Source organism: Hoplias malabaricus, chromosome 5, assembly GCF_029633855.1.
Source record: "Hoplias malabaricus isolate fHopMal1 chromosome 5, fHopMal1.hap1, whole genome shotgun sequence".
Taxonomy (NCBI): Eukaryota; Metazoa; Chordata; class Actinopteri; order Characiformes; family Erythrinidae; genus Hoplias; species Hoplias malabaricus.
In genome coordinates this window covers 39,735,924-39,748,834 of record NC_089804.1, presented here as the reverse complement: position 1 = coordinate 39,748,834, position 12,911 = coordinate 39,735,924, and positions in this window count along the sequence as shown.

Sequence of the window (12,911 nt, the reverse complement as noted above, 5' to 3'; positions counted from 1 at the left end):
TTCACGAATGAAGAAGACTAGACGTAAGGGTAGGAAGAAGGGAGCAGGTAAGCCCAAAGGAGGCCAGGGTGGCTCAGTCAGTGATGATGGTAGCTCTGAAAATGAAGAGGATATCAGTGGTGAAGCCTCAAAGGAGGTACAAGAAGGTCCAGTGAAAGAAACCATCACAGAAGATGGCAACAAAGAACAAAGTGTAAAAGAAACAACACAGGAGCCGGATGCTGTTACACAAGATAAAGAAGAGAAGAATGAGAATGAGAGCAAAGACAAGCCTGTAGAGGAGCTTGCCAGCAAACGATCCACCAGAAGCCCTGCTAAAGCGCTTGGTAAAGACTCCACACCGACCAAGAGAGAAGCAAAGACTAAAGGGGGTGCTAAGTCTCGCAATGAAAAACAGAAAGAGGATGAAGATGAGTCGACTTCAAGCGAGTCTGACAACGATGGCTATGACCCCAATGCACTGTTTTGCATCTGCAGACAGAAACATAACAAAAGGTAATTTATTTGTGCTTCAAGTAAATGAGTGGCTTAAGTGATCTTATTAATATTAATGTATTTGAAACTGCACACTAAATAAAATAAATTTTGTTATTTTTACATAGGGCTGGAACACATGGGCAAAATTTGTACCACAATATAGTTTTTAATTTTGTTCAGTACGCTATAATTCCAATATTGATATCAACAGTATAAAATCCACTGAAAATCTTCCAAGAACAAACAAGAAACATGACATTACCATCAAAAATAAACCTATTAGCTTTGTCGATGTTAATACTTTAAAACTAAAATTTAAATTGATAATGCTTTGTAATGAAGATCAGTCAGTGTAAGATGTTGTAAATAATGTATACTGAAATATTGAAAAAGTGTTTAAAAATTGTTATTTCAGTGTTATTGAATGTTATTGAAATATTCCAACTACATTTTGTAATTTCTTATGAAATTTCTTGGCGATATTCTTTCATGCATAAGTGGTTTGTCTACTGACAGTAAGTGGAATAGCTTCCTGTAGCTGCTTTGAAAAGTACCTGATTTGAAGTCTGCGGAATGTGCTCAGGTTCATGATTTGCTGTGAGGAGTGGTTCCATGGAGATTGTATGGTATTACAGAGGCTTGTGGAAGTCTGATGGAGTGTAACAGCGAAAACTATTTGTGCCTACTGCACTGGCAGGAAAGTTCAGATGCCCAAGTCTTCCAGAACTTCAGCAGCCACTGAGAATGGCAAACGACATACATATACAAGTATGTATATATAAGCATGTATATATTTTCCACATTTATTATATATAAACCCCTATATAACATTAAGATTTAATAAAGTTATTTTCTTTTTTATTTTAATTTCAATTCCAATTTTTTTGTCCTCTGCATCTCTGAATCCCCTCCAGAAGATGAGACTGCTCTGTTCCTATCGGGACAAGAGATGATGTGGAAAGGATTCATCAACATGCACACGGTTGTCAAGTTTGTCACGAAAGCTTACATGGTCTCTGGGTCTTTTGAACATCTCAAAGAGGTTTGTTATTTGTGTTAAATCTGACCAAAATGTGACATTTGATGTTACTTGACACACGAAAAGTTAGATTTTTATAAACGATTACATGCTAAAGCACAGTACTTATTGTTTTACAAGACTTGCCTGATACCATACACATTGGTGGTAGAATTTCACCCCACAAATTTTGGGACTATGTTGGAAAATGGAAGACGTCACTTTCAAAAGTATGAGAAATCTGTGACGCTGCAGTTTGCCTGTGTTTTTTTGTGGTTTTCATCACTGACAAGTGAAAACGCCCATTCTTTTTGTGTCTGTTTTTTTTTTTTTTTTTTTTTATTGTTTTCAGGAGCTTTGTCTTATTCGTTTTCATCCAGCAACTGAAGAAGAGGAAGTTGCATATGTGTCCTTGTTTTCATATTTCAGCAGCCGTAAGCGTTTTGGTGTGGTAGCTAACAGCAACAAAAGGATCAAAGACCTCTACCTCATCCCACTGAATTCAGAGGATCCATTGCCTGCTAAACTTTTACCCTTTGATGGGCCAGGTAAGAACAAGGATATATAAAAAAAACATGTTTAATTGTGGATCATGTTAGCATTCCCCAATGTTTTTAACAAATAATAAATAAATGCCTTCCATACATTTGAGGTAAGTATGGGTATGTTCAACTATATTGCATTTGAATCTATGGAATGAGCAGTTTGCTTGTGCTGTGTACATGGTGGATTAATTTGTATATATTTTTGGCTTGTGTATTGTCCTGCTTGTAAAACTTGTAAGTAAACTTTCTAATAAAACACATTCATCATAAACGGTAGGTGTGTCTTAACCTTGTTTCTTAGTTTCTTTAAAATTTTTACTAAATGAAGAGTGGAGATATTTTTTGTACTCAGAACTAAAATGTGACTTTACTTACATACTGCAAGTGACTAAATCAACAATGCCACAATTCCTGGTTGAAGACTGAAGAAGGTGTATTCGGGCAAACATCATTTTACTCATGTTATGCCCTGTTGGATAAGACTAACAACAGTTGTTAGATTATAAAAATGGGAACACCAGCTGCTGTGAAAAAGCAGGCAAGGTTCTCGTTCTGGAGGAAATCTTGTTAATTAACTGTAATTGACTTTCAACATGCCAGGGTTAGGAGCTCGGACATCCGGGAGAGACTCGGAGTGGAGCCGCTGCTTCTCCACGTCGAGAGGAGCCAGCTGAGGTGGTTCGGGCATCTGGTTCGGATGCCTCCTGGACGCCTTCCTGGAGAGGTGTTCCGGGCATGTCCTTAAAATGCTTAAAATGTAACCCTGTTAAAAATCTCACACAGCATTACACTAATAATACGATGTAAAAATTTAAATTCATAATGTTAAGAGGAAGTTTTACTGGCATTTGTTCATGAGTAATTTGCATAGAAAATAAAGTCATTTTAAGTTCCATGAAAATGATATCTAAGTAACAATGATGAGACATAAAAATGAATACAGATTATGTTAATGTTTATTTATGTTTTTATTTAAGTTCAACCAATAATTTACTTTTAAACTTGCTTAAAACATGTTGACAGTGCACTCCTGTTTGAGGTGCAGTGACATTTAAGGGCCCGGAGATCACGAGCATCCAGTAGATGTTTACAGCCTTGACACTTACGCACAGCAATTGTTCCAGATTCTCTGAATCTTTCGATGATGTTATGCACGGTTGATGATGATAACTTAAAAGTTTTTGCTATTTTACGCTGGGTAACACCATTCTGGTATTGCTGCACTATCTTTCTGCGCAACAATGGTGGAATTGGTGAACCTCTTACAATCTTGGCTTCAAAGAGACACTGACACTCTGAGAAGCTCTTTTTATACCCAATCATGTTGTCAATTGATCTAATTAGTGTTAATTGGTCTTCCAGCTGTTCATTATATGCTCAATTTCCTTTTTCCAGTCATTTATTGCTACTTGTCCCAACTTTTTTGGGATTTGTTGACACTGTGAAATTTTGAATCAACATATTTTTCCTTTAAAATGTTACATTTACTCAGATTAAACTTTTGATCTCTCATCTATGTTCTATTACGAATAAAATGTTGACATTTGCCATCTCCACATCATTGCATTCAGTTTTTATTCACAATTTGTTTAGTATCCCAACTTTTTTGGAATTCGGTTTGTACAAAAAGCTCCAACCCAGTTATTAATCAGAGAAGGGATCCAAGGCAGAGCAGGGACCCGAGACAAATTGCTGCCACTCGACGGCTAACTTCTGATTCAGAGAAGGAATTGCCTGAAATGGATGCTTCTGTTATTACCACTAGTGCTACTACCAATGCCAGTACTCTGGCTCCTGTTGATACTACTATGATAACAGATTCAACAGTTGATCTTGCTACAGCCTTAGATATAATAAAATCACAACAACCCAGTATCATAGACACTCCCACAGAGAATTCTTCTGTGGACGCAACAACAGAACCATGTGCAGACAGAGACCCCTGTATCAGAGGCTGAGGCCAAAATGGAGTCTGAACCATTGCTTCTTGCTGTTCCTCAACCTCAAGAAATCTCCATACCAAAAGAAGACACAAAAGAGGAGGATGTACCTTTTCTAGATACAGACAGCACAGAAATTTCTATCCCACTTTTAGGGGAGACAATTGATCCTGAGTTGGTAGGTAGTTACACTCTTACTGAACCTGAACCAACTGCTGAAGAAAAGGATGCACGACTGAATCAGAATGCAAGAATTTTGAAGAGATTTGGCCTAATTCTGCCAGCATTTTAAAAGCAGAACCTGTTCCTTCTGTTAAAAGGGTTCAGACAGGGGCCCAGTTGCCCACTAGGCCAACCCCAGCCAGCAGAGGGAGACATGGAGCCAACAGACCTTAATTAAGAGAAATCAGCAGCCAACACGGAAAAGCCAACACACATCTCAGTGCTCAGTCTTGGGTTTCTCTTTTCAAGAGTGCCACACAAGCCTAGCCAGTAATTTTGGTCCCTAGAGTGTTGTCCTTGGTCTCTCTCCTGTGAAATTTTCTTGAGTCTGTTTATCTCTTTTATTAAAAAAAGAAAAAATATATTTGCCTATTTAGTTGTCTTTTCCTTTTTTAATTTGGGAAGTTCCTTTTTGTTTTCTATTTGAATTACATTTTCAGTTTTTTCTGAGCCCATTAACAAACTACTCCACTTGTAGCTCACTCAGGGTTCCTTGGTTTTAACCCATCCCTGGGTAAGAAATCACATTACAGCAAGACTGAGCTTTAACATGGACTCAGCAGAATCCACAGACATGGACCAACTTTGAACTGCCATAATGGCTCAGGGAGCTACCATTGGCAGGCATGAACAGGCCCTTCAACAGGTGCTATCACACTTGCAGGGTCTCACTGCTACCCCTGGGCCTCCTCCTCTAGTTGTACCAGCTCCTAAACCCATCCCACAGTCCGAACCACACCTACCACCCCCTGAAACGTTTGATGGGGAACCTAGGTTTTGTTGAGGCTTTCTGCTGCAGTGCTCTCTAGCCTTTGAGCAACAGCCCTCTTGCCCCACTGAGAGGGCCAAGGTGGCATACATTCTCTTTACTCAAGGGTCAAGCCCTTGGTTGGGCCACACCTGTTTGGGAGAACCAGCCTGATGTATGTGCCACAGCAGCCTTGTTTACTGCTGCAATGCACCAGGATTTTGATCACCTGGTCTGTGGAGGGAGTCTGGTTCTCGTCATTTGCACATTCGGCAGGGAAGAAGATCTGTGGCTGACTATGCAACTGAATTCCGCACACTAGCGGCGGAGAGTGGCTGGAATTCATGTACATTGGTAACAGCCATCCAGCAGGGATTAAACGAGGAACTCAAAGATGAGCCTTGCGAGACACATCTTCCTCTCTCAAGGATCTAATTAAAGTGGTGCTTCAGTTGGACAAGTGTTTGCGAGAGCGACGTAGGACTAGGGAAGTTGTGAGCTCTTTGCAGCGTTTTTTTCACACCACCTCCCCTTCATGCCCAGAGTCACTTGATGAGGCTGAGGTGCCCATGCAATTAGGGCACACTTGCCTGTCTCGCCTGGAATGAGAAGCCCGCATGCAAGAGGGTAGATGCCTATACTGGGGACAACCCGGGCATTTGCGATCAACTTGCCAAGAGTTGTCGAGGAAAGGCAAAGACTTTAACCAATCTCCTCATGTCTCTGGGGTGTTTCTCAATGCCAGCATCTCTTGGGAACATACTCAGGAGAAGCACCTCAGTGCATTTGTAGATTCAGGAGCTGCTGGCAATTTTATTGATTCCACCTTAGCAAGATCCTTAAACCTCCCAATTGTATCTCTTGAACATCCGTTGCCAATATTGGCTATTGATGGTCGGTCCCTTGAACCAAAAATGGTGCCTCAACAGACCCGATCCCTTACACTACAAATTGGAAACACACTGAACAGGTTACCTTGTTTCTCATCAATGCCCCCCAATTGCAGCTGGTTCTTGGCTTCCCCTGGCTGCAGCGCCATAACCCCTGTATTGACTGGGTAATGTGATCAGTAATCACCCGGGGGTCCCAATGCCAAAGGTCGTGTTTAGAAATCCACCCCACCAAACCTAAAGTCAGCACATCACTTTCAAGCATTCCTGATTTGTCTCGAGTTCCCCATGAGTACTATGACCGGAGGGAGGCTTTCAGTAAACAGAAAGCCCAGATCCTGCCTGCCCACCAGTCATATGATTGTGCCATCAACCTTCTCCCTGGTACTGATCCTCCTTGGGGCATACTATTTTCCCTTTCAGGTCCCAAGGCAAAAAGCCATGAAGGATTATATACAAGAAGCTTTGGCTTTGGGTTTCATTCGCCCTTCAAACTCATCAGCAGGGGTTGGGTTCTTCTTTGTAGGGCAAAAAGATGGAGCTCTTCATCCCTGCATAGATTACTAGGGTCTAAACAAGAATACGATGAAGGATCACTATCCTTTGCCCCTCATGACATGCCTCCTGGCATATTGCACTTAATTCCTGGCATATTGCACTTAATGTAAGGTATTTTGTATAATTTGTGCTGTAGTTCGAATGTTAGATCCTCTTTTGTACGTCACTTTGGATAAAAGCGTCTGCCAAATGCATAAATGTAAATGTAAATGTCATGACCTCAGCATTTGAGGCACTACAGCATGCTTCAATTTTTACTTAACTGGATCTGCGCAGTATAACCTTATTCAGGTGAGAGAAGGTGATGAGTGGAAGACAGCCTTCATCACTCAATCGGGCCACTGCGAGTACCTTGTTATGCCCTTTAGTCTAATGAATGCACCAGCCATCTTCCAACGTTACATAAATGAGGTCTTGAGGGAGACTCTAGACCACTATGCATTTGTTTGTCTCGATGATATTCTCATTTACAGTCACTCTCTCGAGGAACACATAATTCATGTGAGAAGGGTTCTCCAGCCACTTCTGGAGAAGCATCTTTACATAAAGCTGGAGAAATCCCTATTTCATGTGCCACCTGTTTCCTTCCTTGGATTTGTAGTATCTAAGGGGAGGCTGAGCATGGAACCAGCTAAAACTAAAGCCGTCATGGACTGGCCACAACCAACATCTCTTCGATTGCTTAAACGCTTTCTTGGATTTGACAATTTTTTCCAATGTTTAATCTGGAGTTTTAGCACTGTCGCAGCCCCACAAACTTCCCTGACAAAGAAATCCACTGGACGGTTTCAATGGTCAGATGAAGCACAGAAAGGCTTTGAAGAGCTCAAACATCGCTTGGCCACAGCTACGGTCTTACAACTTCCCGATCCAGGCCTTCCCTTTTTGGTGGAAGTAGATGCTTCAGACATCAGGCCTAGGGGCAGTACTGTCTCAGCGTTCAGCTTCTGACAAAAAGTTACACCCCTGTGCCTTATTTTCTCATCGTCTCACTCCTGCAGAGCGAAATTATGATGTTGGTGACAGGGAATTTCTAGCAGTGAAATTGGCCTTGGAAGAATGGAGGCACTGGCTAGAGGGGCCTAAACATGAGTTCTTGATCTAGATGGACCACAAAAACCTGGCTTATGTCCAACAGGCCAAGCCTCTAAAGCCCCGTCAGTCCAGGTGTGCGCTTTTTTTGGCCCGGTTTGATTTCATTCTCTCATACCGACCAGGCTTTAAGAATGCTAAGCATGATGCTCTCTCTGCAGTGGGATCCTCCAGCCTCTGAAGACCCACCAAAGCCATTAATTCCTGAGACCCGAATTGTGGCTCCTATACACTGGGGTTTGGAAACTGCAATCCAAACTGCCCTCCAAAGCTAACCTGACCCATGTGGGGGCCTGCCAGGGAGGATCTATGTCCCCACTTCAGTAAGGGCCCAGGTCCTACAGTGGGGACATGCATCACCCTTTACAGCACACCTGGCTATCAATCGCACCCGGGAGTTTGTCCAAAGGCGTTTTTGGTGGCCAAAGATGGATGAAAACATTTGGGCCTATGTAGCTGCCTGCCAGATCTGTGCAAAAAACTAGGAGCCTAGAACACGACCAGCAGGCCTATTTCACCCCTTGCCCATCTTCATGCCCATGGTCTCACCTCTCCTTAGACTTTGTCACAGGATTACCAGTATCCCAAGGCAACTCTGTGATCTTAGTCATAGTTGACAGATTTTCTAAAGCCTGTAAATTCATTGCCCTGCCCAAACTTCCATCAGCCAAGGAGACCGCCAAACTGCTCCTTCATGGGCTTCCTACAGATTTGGTCTCTGATCGTGGCCCCCAGTTTGCCAGTGGATTTTGGAAGGCTTTTTGCCAGCTACTGGGCGCCTCTGTGAGCCTGTCATTGGACTGATGGCGACTGGCAAAAGGCTCTTGTTCAGGCTGCTTCTGTGGTCCAGAAGCGAGCTGCTGACAAGAGAAGAAAATGTGGGCCTACCTTTCGGCCAGGGCAGCAGGTCTGGCTTTCCACTAGGGATCTGCCCCTACATGTGGAATCCCAGAAACTGGCCAGTACTCTACAGTACCCTTGCCCCAGTTCCAGATTCCCCAGCGCCACGACTGGTGTATGGGAAACCAGCATACACACCCGGCCACACTCAGTACCTTGTGGACTGGGAGGGGTACGGACCTGTGGAGCGCTCTTGGGTCCCTGTCCGCAACATCTTGGACCCTGAGCTTATAAGGACCTTCAAATGTGACCATGCTGCATCATTGGGAACGTTGGGTGCCGTTCTTTGAGGGGGGGTCCTGTAAGGGTTCAGACAGGGGCCCAGTTGATAAAGACCCCGATAACAGAGACAAAAGACAAGATCGCTCAAGGAGCTGTGAACGAGACCATGGAACAGACAGAGATAGAGACAGGGACAGAGAAAGGGAGAGAGAAAAGGGAGCGAAGCAGGAGTAAAGACAGAAAGGAGGAGAAAAGAGAAAAATCAGAGACCTCTAAGGATATTGAGAAGTCTACAGACACTGAGACTGCATCCTAATTTTCTCTGTTCAGAAATGTTTAGTTGTTTTTGTACATCGACATGTATGATAACGTACATATTTTTTCATCCAATGGATTTGCATTAATTTGAAAGCATTCTTCATATTGTTTTTACTGCCCTTTTCTTGCTCTGCCCTTTTTTAGGCTTTTCTTTTATTACATTCAATAACACAGGTCTTGTTTTTCAGTTTAATCTGGTTAAGAGGAGCGATGTTTTACCACGTTGCTTTGAAATGTTTTGACTTTCCCTTCCCCTCTTAAAACACATTTTAAGAGTACGTTAACTAACATTGTTTAATAATTGAAGTTATGTAATAACATATTTTTGGGAGTAGCACCACACCCGAACTCCTCTCACCCCTATATATACCCCAGAAATTCACATCATTTCCACGTCTGACAAACTCACCTCCTATGGTACTGTTCGCACTGATTCCTCCAGCAGGTGTGGGCTTTCAACCTGACCTCTCCTCTTCACAATCATGCTGCTCCGAGCCCCTAAGTTCCAGCTTATGCTCTCTTCTCAGGCGTTGCCTTGGACCTGCCCATCTACCCAGCACTAAGTCACTTGACTCAGTACCTCAAATTCAGTTCACCCTCTCACATGCAGCCTTGCTGCTCTTGGCTTCTAACTTTCCAGCTCATGCCACAGAGGAACTTCATCTTTCATCTCTCTGCTAGCAACTGCACCTCACGCTGCCTCCTATGGTACTGTTCACATTAATTCCTCCAGGTGCTGTGGGCCTTCAACCTGACCTCTTATTGTCACAACCATGATGCTCCTAGCCCCTAAGTTCCAGTTATGCTCTCTCCTCAGGTGTTACATTGGACCAGCACTCAGGCACTTGACACCACCTCAAATTCAATTCACCTTCTTACATGGTGCCTTTTCTTTGGCACCTGTTTTTTATCACCATCTAGGCATTTTCGCTATCTTTGAGTCAACTTTCTACCTTGCCCCCTTGCTTGAGCTCCTCAGCACCTTTGGATTTTTGTCTCTTTCAGAGTTTTCTCCCAGGTGACAATCTGTCTTCTCTCTATATTTCCATTCCTGCGGTGCTGACCCTTTTTGGGCTTCTTATTTGGCCTCATCTGTCATCTCTCTAGATCACCCTTCTTTTCTCAATTCCCTCTATGTAATTGGAAAGGCACCACAAGGGCACACCTGCCAACAAAGGACATCTTGCTTTATTAATGCTGCCCCTTTGTATTACTTGACTTCAAGGCTGCTACTAATCCACTTTCCACCTATTGTTGCCAGCCTCAGACCCCTCACCATTCCCCAACCACCATCAATGACACTGAAGTAGAAATTGGTCTGTCTGATGCACTATCATAGTGGCCCCAGATTAATGTCACTATTATTGTTACACCTTAACGTGTTGGAGGGGTTTGCGTGCCTGCGGGAGCCTAGGGGCTATGTTGTCGAGGGCAATAGCCCCTGGTAGGGTCTCCCAAGGCAAATTGGTCCTAGGTGATGGGCCAGACAAAGAGTGATTCATAAAGACAAGGATGAAGTTAAGAACACGGACAGAACCTCCCTTGCCTGGAGTAGGGTTACCGGGGCCTCACCCTGGAGCCAGGCCTGGGGGAGGGGTTCCTTGGCGAGCGCCTGGTGGCCGGACTTTCACCCATGGGGTCCGGCCGGGCTTAGCCCAAAGGAGTTAGATGGGTCTACTCTCCCATAGGCCCACCAACTGTGGGAGAGGTAGTAGTCCTCCTGATCCTCGGTTACTGAAACTGGCATTTGGAAAATGGAACGTAACCTCTCTGGGGGGAAAAGAGCCTGAGCTTGTGCGCGAGGTTGAGAGGTACCGACTAGATATAGTTGGGCTCACCACGACACACAGTATGGGCTCTGGAACCAATTTCCTTGAGAGGGGCTGGATGCTCTTTCACTCTAAAGTTGCCCAGGGTGAGAGGCGTAAGGTAGGAGTGGGCTTACTCATAGCCCCCCCGGCTTAGCGCCTGTACATTGGGGTTTACCCCAGTGGACAAGAGGGTAATTTCCCTGCACCTTCGGGTTGGGGAACGAGCTCTGACTGTTGTTTGTGCTTATGCACCGAACAGCAGTTCAGAGTACCATGCCTTCTTGGGAACACTAGAGGGGGTGCTGGAGAACGCTCATTCTGGGGACTCCATTGTTCTGCTGGGGGAGTTCAACGCTCACGTGTGTAATGACAGTGAGACTTGGAGGGGCGTGATTGGGAGGAACGGCCCCACTGATCTGAACCAGAGTGGTGTTCAGTTATTGGATTTCTGTGCTCGTCAGTTTGTCCATTATGAACACCATGTATAAGGGTGTCCACAAGTACACCTGGCATCAGGATACCCTAGGCCGTGTTTCAGACCTGCGGCCATATGTTCTGGACACTCGGGTGAAGAGAGGCGCTGAGCTGTCAACTGATCACCACCTTGTGGTGAGTTGGATCAGATCGCGGGGGAGGATGTCAGACAGACTTGGCAGGCCCAAACGCCTGCTGAGGGTTTGCTGGGAACATTTGGCAGAGGAACCTGTCAGAAAGATCTTCAACTGCCACACCCGGCAGAACTTCGACTGCATCCCGGGGGAGGCTGGTTACATTGAGTCTGAGTGGGCCATGTTCCGGAACTCCATTGTTGAGGCGGCTGAACGGAGCTGTGGCTGCAAGGTTGTCGGTGCCTGTCGGGGTGGCAATCCCTGCACTCGGTGGTGGACACCCCGGTAGAATCACGCTAGAATTTCTGTCATCATAATCAATAAAATACATTCATCTTACTCAACCTAATGCTAATTCTCTACCGTCTCACATGACACTCAGTCATGCACCAGTTTATTAAAAGTAGTTCATTCATAGACTCACTAACCCTTTCATTTACCTACACACAATCCAGGACACCAATCAAACCCTTGACAAGGGTACCTTAACCTGTCCATTCTATAGCACTTAATGACCAGCATTCCTGTTCCATTTTTTTGGGGGGATCCTGCTTCATACGCATTCATAAGCCACCCGGAACTCCTCCCCACAGACTTCTGAGTTCACCTCTCCGTTTCAGCCACTATGGGCATGGTCCATACTAGCAAACTGAAGTTATGTAATAACATAATTTTGGGAGTAGGACCATACCCTTACTCCTCCTTTCACCCCTTATATATACCCCACAAATTTACATAATTTCCGCGTTGGACACACTTGCTTCATTAGGTTCAGGAGATGGATCTTGACTCGACTGCTTCACTACGTCAGCTCGCTCCTCCGCGCTGGGTCATTCCTGCTGATCCCCATATTCGGAGCTGTGTTCGGCCATTATAGAACCCACTGAGCCTCCTGTACAAAAGACATGTAAATATATGTGCATATACAGGTATGTTTTTAACTACATTTTTTTTGTAACTAGAATGGTGAAGCCATACATCTTAAAAGATATTCGTGTAAATTAAAAAGTCTTGCCTTTCTCAATAAAGTCTTAGAATGGTAAAGCTTGTTTTTCTCCCTCGATGTGTCTGCAGGCTTTTGTCAATCAGCTGTTCACTAAGCTTTCAGATTTTGTTTAAATGGCTCTATAAAAACCCATTTGTATAATCCTAGCCTCACAATCCATTTGTCTGTGATGTGTTAAGATTTTACACAATAAAAACTTACAATTCTTTACAATAGTTCAGATTTAGTGCAATGAAAATGTAAATAAAGAAAAGAATAGAAACAGTAGTGTTGGGTAGACCTTGTGTTATATACCGTATCTTCATCTTGTGGTTAAACGGAGAATAGCAATGACAAGGAGCATGTGACCACAACCACCAAAGAACCAAATCAGCAACTCTGCCTCGGTTGAGTGAGAAATGATTCATTTATTGCAATACCTTTTTACAATCAACTTCAAATATATGGGTTAGGAATTCATAATTTCCTAGAAATAACAGCAATGTAAAAAAATCATTAACAAGCTCCTGTTTTACAAACATAATTAAAACTAGCAATAAAAAATTGATGCGGTTTA